This window comes from Hipposideros armiger, unplaced genomic scaffold, assembly GCF_001890085.2.
Source record: "Hipposideros armiger isolate ML-2016 unplaced genomic scaffold, ASM189008v1 scaffold_3, whole genome shotgun sequence".
NCBI lineage: Eukaryota > Metazoa > Chordata > Mammalia > Chiroptera > Hipposideridae > Hipposideros > Hipposideros armiger.
The window spans coordinates 8,180,502-8,188,356 of NW_017731353.1; the positions used below are offsets into that span (position 1 = coordinate 8,180,502).

The 7,855-nt window shown below is 59.8% G+C and overlaps 1 protein-coding gene across 9 annotated transcripts in view; it reads left to right on the forward strand.

Moving 5' to 3' along the window:
* The first annotated feature begins 4,522 nt into the window (after positions 1–4,522).
* SEC16A (SEC16 homolog A, endoplasmic reticulum export factor) overlaps positions 4,523–7,855 on the forward strand; it is a 34,167-nt gene continuing 30,834 nt past the window's right edge. For 6 of the 9 annotated variants that reach the window (XM_019639953.1, XM_019639937.1, XM_019639974.1 and 3 more), the window contains exon 1: positions 7,631–7,827. The gene's annotated coding sequence lies outside the window, so the exon portion shown is untranslated. Of the gene's footprint in view, positions 7,157–7,630; positions 7,828–7,855 lie in introns of those variants that run through there. The other 3 variants (XM_019639944.1, XM_019639968.1, XM_019639997.1) reach the window with 2 other exon arrangements.

The window sequence follows — 7,855 nt, forward strand, 5'->3', positions numbered from 1 at the left end:
CATCCAGATTTTGCAAAACTTGGCTGTGGTGTTGGCTCCCATTCTGGGAGGGTGGGAGGGAGGGGCTGGCTGTTCTGCTCTGAGGCAACCAGAGCCCCTCTGCCCCTTCTGACGGGAGGGCATGGAGAGACCACCCAGCCCTGGCCTGGGGGGCCCTGGGGCCACGCTGCCTTTTTAGTTTTACAACTGTCTCTGCATCTGCCGGGGGCCAGTACCCACCCCCGCCCCCCAGCAGGGCACTTACAGCCCATTGCCGGGGACTCATATCTGGGGTGACACCAGGGCTCTGGGCTGTCCCATCCTCCTGGCCACTTACCCAGCCTGGGGTGATGGGCAGGGAGCACATAAGGAGATCCCTCCAGACCCTATTGGGAGGGCAGAAGCATTTGAGCACAGCCTCCGAGGGGCTGACGCAGTGGGTTGGGAAGGCTCTGAACCCAAGAGGGTGCCGCGGGAGTGGATGCTGTCACCATTCCTGCTCAGGATGGGAATCCCAGGCTCAGAGCTGTGACATCTGTGCTACGAAAACGTCATTTATGCAGAACACGACAGGTGCCAGACGGGAAGGGCCTCAGAGTTGGATTTTCCACACAACCTTGGATTCGTAGCCATTCTGGACTTCACAGCATGGGATTATCAGTAAACATTATCAACGTTTATTACGAACCTGTGACTGTCTATGGATTCGTGCTACTTCCTACGAATCCGTATGTTTCTTTGATGAGATTGCATTGCATTTTGTAGTGAGTGACCCCAGGTCAAGGCAAACCTCTACACTGTACCACAGCTCACATCACTTCATTTTTTTTTTTTTTAATGATTTTATTGGGGAATTGAGGGAGGGGAACAGACAAGTTGCTGTCCTTTTGTTCTTCAGTCTAGTTTTGGAGGACGTTGCTTCACTGGCCCATGTTGGTATTATCATTGTGCTCTTCCTGGGTGAGGCAGATTGGTCACCGGCCTCTGGACAGCCACTCACGGCGGCTCACGGCAGCTCACACCGGCTGCCGGCTGCTCACGCTGGCTGCCGGCCACTCACAGTAGCTTATGGCAACCCACTGCAGCAGGGGCTGCAGCCTACGCCATCGCCGGCAACTCATGGCAGCCCAGCTCTAGGTCAAGCTGTTGTTCACCGTCTCAGCTGTAGAGGTGCAGTGTTACCGGCCCTCATGTGGAATCCGAACCGGGGTCCTGCTGCTCAGAGCTGGCGTCCCAAGGAAACTCCTAAGCAACGCGCCACTCGGCCGGTCCCACTTCACTTCATTTTAAAGACAAGGCCTGGAAAAGTGTGTGAACTTCAGTGACGTTCCTTGTTCCCCACCAACCATTTCCTTATCTGTATAATGAAGACGCTGACCTGGACCGACACTCTCCCTGGCCGAGGACCTCACGGTCACCAGTGCTCCTAGTGGGTTCAGGCTGAGGCTGAATATCAATCAGCCTTATTAAAAAGCAACACTTACCAGTCCCCATAGCAGAGTATTACATCACTAAGCCCGGAACTTGAAAAATGAACTTCCTCTTGTGCCCTTAAGTCAACTCTGGGAACACTTACGGAGCATCTGCTATCAGTCGACGCCTCCCACCCAGAAACAATGACCCCCCTCTCCCAGAGGGTGCAGTCTGGGGGTGATGGGGAAGCCAGAAACCTTCCTCTGGCTGCATTAGGGCCAGATCCTGAACGAGCCTGGGTGTCTGAGCCCCGAGGAGCCCCGAGCCCCAGAGGAGCCTCCGGCAAGGCGATGGCTTGCCAGGCTCCAACCGCCCTCTCAAGGCAGCACTCTGCTTCCCCCTGCTGGCAGCACCCTGCCAGTACCCCCTTTGGCAAGCGGGTCCTTCTGATGGGGACTTCCGTCAGACCCGGTGAGTCACGAGGCTTCCGTCTGCACCTCGCCTGACGATGATGGCCACTTCCTACGACAGTGTTGTACCATTCAACAGATGAGGAAGCTGACGCTCAGAGAAGTGGTGACTTCCCCAGGTTCACCCATTCAAGCCAGGGCCAGAAACTCCAGCTCCATGTTCTTATAACCATTTGAGGGGTCATCTTCCCTAGGAGGACTCGGGGGCGGGGGGCCAAGAGGGCCTATGTCACTCAGCCTGTCACTCTTCAGACAAAGAAACATGCTCAGGGAGGGACTTGCCAAGGTCACTGCCAGGAGTTCATGCCACAGCCAGCCTGGCACTTGGCAACCTGAAAATGTTGGCGTTCTTCCCAGCTCCACCCTTTTCTCTCCTCAGTCCACAGCCCCCCCGCTTCTGGCCTCCAAGTCCACCCCTGGTGCTTAGGACTGTCACCTTCCTGTCCTGTTTGTTCCCTGGGCTGATGTGTGTGGAGCACCTGTGTGTACTGGGCTGGGGACTGCGCCTGCAGCTGGCAGCAAGAACAGAGTCCTGCCCTCGGGGTCAGCCGGGCTTTGGTTCTCCCCACCAGTCTGGCCCCAGCAGCCTTGCCACTCACCTAGGGGCCCCACGGCCACCTCCTGGGCTCCCGACTCTCCCTAGTGCCCTGCCAGAGAACCCGGGGGAGCTAAACTGATGATGTCATTCCTGGCTGAAAAGCCCCAGAAAGCTTCCCTTGCTTTCAGAAACCAAGTGCAAATCCCCTCGCAGGGCCTGTGGGGCCCCCCGCAATGCAGACCCACCAGCTGCCATGCCATAGCCCACTTTCGGGGCTTCTGCCCCTTGCCACTGCAGAAGCTTCTGTTTGCTTCCATCACAAATGCTCCTTCTCCTCCATCCCTGCCCCTATCCCACCCCCAGCAAGTGGGATCCAGGCACCCTCCGCCTACACTGGCCATTCTCAGTGGTCTATGCTCCCAAACAGTAGAGGCCGGGCCTGTCTGTCCCACGGCCACAGCCGCAGCTCCTAGCAGTGCCTGGCAAGCAGTAGGGGCTCAGTGAACGTCTGTGTAGTATTGGGGAGGCATCTCCCAGGGCCCCGCCGCAGCTAAGGGGCCACCGTGCAGGTTTCCTGCTGCTCCGGTTCTCTGTGGCCCCATGTGGGTGCAGAATCAGCGTCTTCCTCGTGCTTTCCACTTCATCCCTATCACTTATTTTTCACCTCAGACGCTTCGTACCCGGCTCAGTGATTCAAAAGGAAGTTCTCTGAGACGGCTAGGTGCCAGGCCTGTCTCCAGACACTGAACAGGAGCGAGTGCTGTGCTCAGGCTAACACTGACGCGGATGACGGTGACGCCAAGCCTGGCCATGTCAGCGCTTGGCAGAATGTGGGTTTGCTCCTGTAGGTCCCCCAGGGGTCTGGGGTGGCTCTCACGGGGCTGGTCTTACACCCCGGTCTGCACCCTCCTAGAGGTGCCCCTCTCCTGACTCTCGGCCTGGATGCACTCTGCAGGTGCCCGCACACCAACAGGGGCCTGACACTCAGATGCACAGAACACACTTAATGCCTGCAGATCTGCTTTCTCCTGGAGGACCAGACTCGCAGCTCTGCCTCTCCAGCCACCCAGTCCTCAGCCCTTATCGCCTCCTCTGGAAGCCCTCCTTGCCAGCTCACTCCACCTCTGAGGCCCTAACGCGTGTTTCCCTGGACTGTTCAGCCAGCCCTGTCTCACGGAGGCTGCCCCTGCCTCTCTCCAGGCCGAGCTGGGCACGCCCCCCCACCTGCACCCCCAGCCTCAACACCCAGAACTGAGGGTGCGTGTCAGGCACTGAGCAGAGCACCTGGCATGGAGCAGGCCTGCACTACAAACATCCACAAAACACACTAATGCACCTACCTTATGCCAGGGGTGGAGGTGGGGTGACAGGGAGTGAAGAGCGGTGGCATGTGGCCCGAAACTGCAGCCCCACCCCCAAGGGCTCCTTGGTGGCTGGTCTGGCTGGTAGGTGGTCAGGAGAGAGCCAGCTTCACAACTGAGGAGGCTACAAGCCCCAGGCTGAGATGCTGAGTGGAGGTCCCTAGCCTCTTCCTCAGTGTGCTCACCATCTAGACCCACACTGTCCAGTGGAAATATAATGCCAACCACTATGGAATTTTTAACTTCCTAGTAGCTACATTTTAAAAAAGGAAACAGATAAATATTAATAGTATATTTTATTTAACTCAACATATCTAAAACTTTATTTCAACATATAATCAAAAGTTGACAATGAGGGCCGGCCGAGTGGCGCGATGGTTAAGAACTGGCTTGGGACGCCAGAGGGCCCCGGTTCGGATCCCACATATGAGGGCCAGTGACACTGCCCTCTACAGCTAAGATGCTGAACAACAGCTCAACCTGGAGCTGGGCTGCCATGAGTCACGGACGATGGCGTAGGCTGCAGCCCCTGCTGCAGTGGGTTGCCACAGGCTACCGTGTGTAGCCAGCAGCCAGCGTGAGCGGCCAGCAGCCGCAGTGAGCGGCCATCCAGAAGCCAGCCACTGATCTGCCTCGCCCGGGAAGAGCGCAATGATGGTGCCAACTTGGGCCAGTGAAGCAACGTCCTCCACAACTAGACTGAAGAACAAAACGACAGCAACTTGTCTGTTCCCCTTCCCCAATTCCCCAAGCGCTGTTCCCATCCCCCAATTCCCCAATAAAAATCTTAAAAAAAAAAAAAGTTGACAATGAGATAATGGCACTCGGGCATTAGAGTTCAGAACAGCCTGTCAGGTGCTCAGTGGGGGTCTCCTTAGATGGCAAAGACCAATGGGAGAGGCCAACTGTCATAATCATGGAAAGGACAGGGTTCTCTGGCATAGCCTCTGCCCATTGTCCGGGCAATTGTGCAGCCCTGTGACCTGTGTGCTCTGGGCAATGTGACAATAACTCCGTCATGGGACTTTGCACGAGGAACTACAACTTTGCCCCCAGGAAAGAGCGGTCATTCTAGCCCACTTGGGGAGGGGAGGGCTTCAGGGAGGTGGTGACATTTCTATCGGGAGGAAGGAGAGAGGAGTGGACACTGCAGGCAAAGGGAAGGGAGCCTGATCAAGAATCCCGACGGCCGTCCTGGCAGCACGCCTCCCAGGCACAGGCGACTGAGTGTTCTGCAGCCACAGTCATGCCAGTTTGCCCAGAACAGTTCCAGCACATCGCGTGCATCAACAGCACCTCCTTTCAGTCCCCAGATAGTCCATGTGCTCATCCTGCTTGAACCCCAGGTTTTAAGGAGGACCATCAGGGAGGTTAAGGAAGCTGGCAAAGGGCACACAGCATTCTAGGTAGCAGGCTGGGCCTTAAAGCAGGTCTGTGGCTCAGAGGCCTGGCCTCCACGGCCCAGAGGCCTGATAGCTCAGCCGTGAGCCCAGGAACCCTCTTCCGCACCAGGCTGCAAACAGCTGAGAACCCGAGAGGGCCTCCCTCAGACAGAGGCTTGGCAGGCTGGAAGAGGGGACGGGAGGAACGCCCGAGGTCCCTGCAGGCCAACCAGCTGGTCACAGCTTTCCTCCAAGTCGCCCTGTGGGAACCAACACAAGGCTGCCTCTTTAACAGCCCCAGGTCTTCCATTTGTCCATGGTGGGTTGATCTCTGCAGCTTAGGGTCCCTCCAGGTTAGAGCTCACCAGGCCGACCACTGAGCTCCCCAGGATCCCAGAGGGGCAAGTCTGGGCTCCAGCTCTTGGGCTCTTTGAACTCAAATGAGAGCAAACAGGAGGCAGGCAGCCCTGAGCCCGGGGGAGTCAGTGCTTCACCCCCACTTTCCCCTCTTCCAGGAGGAGGGCTAACAGTGACATCTCTCTGTGGGGCACCTTGTTGGGAGAAAGCAACTGCAGAGCGCAGTGGCCCCCGGGAAGAAGGGGATCCGGGCAGTGGGGCCCAGGGCTGAGCTCCACGTGTTCCCAACAGCCTAGGAACTCAATTTCTGGAAGGCAAATGTTAGCTTAGCAGCAGAGTGGCCACGTCAGATGGGCTGAAACGCTCCCCACACCTGCCTGAGGCTCTTGACAGCGTGGCTGCTCCCTCGCCAGTGTCACAGCAGACACATAGCTGACCACACGCCTTCCTTCTTCCCGGGCCTCTGGTTCCCACCGGTGACCAGCGTGCCCTCCAACTCCGGGGCGCGCACCTCAGTCACTGCGGCAGTAGCAGCAGCCGTCAGTGCGAGCTTGGCTGCCAGGTGCTGTGAGACGGGTACACTTGCTGCCCTTCCTGACCTCCGGAAGAAGCTGGGGCGAGTGGGGCGGGCTGCTGCTCGTCCTTGTCCTTGCCAGGTAGCTGTGCAGGTGAGCAGGCCGGACGTCTCTCCCGTTTCTCATCGGGAAAACGAAGATACAAATGGCAGCACCCTTTCTTCGGTAGGATCCTCCATGGAGGGCTCAGGTGGTACCTACCGGGTGGGCGCACCAGGACGAGGCAGCAGCCGCCCGGAGGTGCAGGACGCTGAGACCCAGCAGCCTAGCCTGTCGCTTGGTACCTGCGGGGTGGCGCTCATTCAACCTTTCACGGGGCTCCGGCGGTTTTGGGGACACTACTGGGCACGGGGGAAGCCGCTGCTCTCCGGGGCACGAGTCATGGGCCTTGAGGGTATTAGGTCAGACAAAAGAGGGGCTGGGACCTGCGCGCCCAGAGTGGGGAAAAGGACCGAACAGATGGTGTGCATTGGGGGCGGCTCAGAGGGGCGGGCGGAGGTGACGGCCAAGCCGGGGAGGAGGGGTCTGGGAGAGGCGGTGGCGTGCTGGGGTCCGACCCCCGAGACGGGCGCAGGCGGGCAGTGGGGCTTCGACGGCGGCCTGTGGACTGGGGCTGGCGGCGTCTTCCCCTTCCAGGGCTCTGTGGAGAGCAAATGGGCATTGCTTCTCGAGAGCTAGGTGTGGACAGAAACCAACTTCCCCAGCGGAACGAACCCGGAGCCGCCAACAGTCCGTAACCAGGCAACCGGCCGGCCGCCGCGAGGTGCGCACGCGCACTCCGTTGCGGCGGCCAGCGCATGCGCTGTCACCTGCCGCCCGTCTCCCAGACTTCGAACCCCAACAGCAGAAGGGGAGGGACGCGCCTGCGCCAGGGAGCCGTTCTGGTTCTCGGCTCAGTCAAGTAGCTCTTCTCGGCGGGTGCACCTGCTGGCATCAGTCGTTCAACACTGGTTTTTCCCTTGGGTTTGACTGAAGAATCCCTACCCTTCTCACATCCTAGAACGAGAAACGGCTACAAGAAAGAGCAGGCGTCACCGGAGCGACGTCCTCAGGCAGCCCCCGGGCTCGCCCTGCCGGGCAGGTGGGCAAGGGGCGGGGCCAAGGAATGGGCGTTGAAGGACTGGACTCGTCGCGGGGCGGGGACAGGGGGAGGGACTAAAGGATGAGGCGTTGAAGGACTGGACGCCGGCGGAGGTGGCCGAGGGATGCGGCGGTGAAGGATTGGACGCAGGCTGGGGGCGGAGCCAAAGATAGGCCACGGTGGAAGGATGCAGGCAAGGGGCGGGGCTAATGCACGAGGCAGGGCGAGAGGTGGGTGGGGCCAAGGAGCGGAACGGAAGGCTGGGCTTGAAGGATTGACTGGACGAGGCGTGAAGCGAGGCAACGGCGGCAGAGCGAAGGGATGGGCGGTGGAGGACTGGATGCTAGAGAGGGTCGGGCGAAGGGGCGGAGCGGAGCGTCGGCAGAGAAGTCGATAGGGGCGGGGATAGTGTGGGGGAGCGTCACGAGAACTGTGAGAGGCGGGGCTCGCTGGCGTGGCGCGCGCTGACGTTACGGCCGGACACGTCGGCGGCGCAGCGGCCGGGGCGACCGGAGCCGGATGTGCCAAAATGGCTGCTGCCGCTGCCGTGTCTGCGCTGGTCTTAACTGCCCGGCCGGCTTCTGCCCGCGGCTCCTGAGGGGCGGGCGCGCGGGGTCGCGGAGGGACCCGGCGGGAGCCAGTGCGGGCCTCGGCCGGCCTGAGGCGCGCCGGTGAGGGCCGGGGTCTGGGTGGAGGGAG